Consider the following 471-nt stretch of genomic DNA (forward strand, 5'->3'; position numbering starts at 1 on the left):
CTTTTGGTGGTGGTGCTGGGGTGTATAGGCAGCTCAACGAGGAACAGCGGCTGGCTGCAGTATTATATTTATTTATTTTTATATCTATCAGATGTATAAAAACTAAATAAAAATAAATAAATAAATAAATAAATATAAATAAATAAATAAATAAATAAATAAATAAATATAAATAAATAAATAAATATAAATTATAGTGCTGGGGTGTATACGCAGCTCAACGAAGAAACGCTGCAGCATAGCGGGTAGCTGCAGTATTATATTTATTTTGTATCTATGAGCTGTATAAAAACTAAATAAAAATAAATAAATAAATAAATAAATATAAATAAATAAATAAATAAATAGATAAATATAAATAAGTGAATATAAATTAAAATAATACATGTTTCTTGGTGGTGGTGCTGGGGTGTATACGCAGCTCAACGAAGAAACGCTGCAGCACAGCGGGTGGCTGCAGTATTATATTTA

This window comes from Eimeria mitis, genomic scaffold (assembly GCF_000499745.2).
Source record: "Eimeria mitis Houghton genomic scaffold, Emh_scaff886, whole genome shotgun sequence".
NCBI lineage: Eukaryota > Apicomplexa > Conoidasida > Eucoccidiorida > Eimeriidae > Eimeria > Eimeria mitis.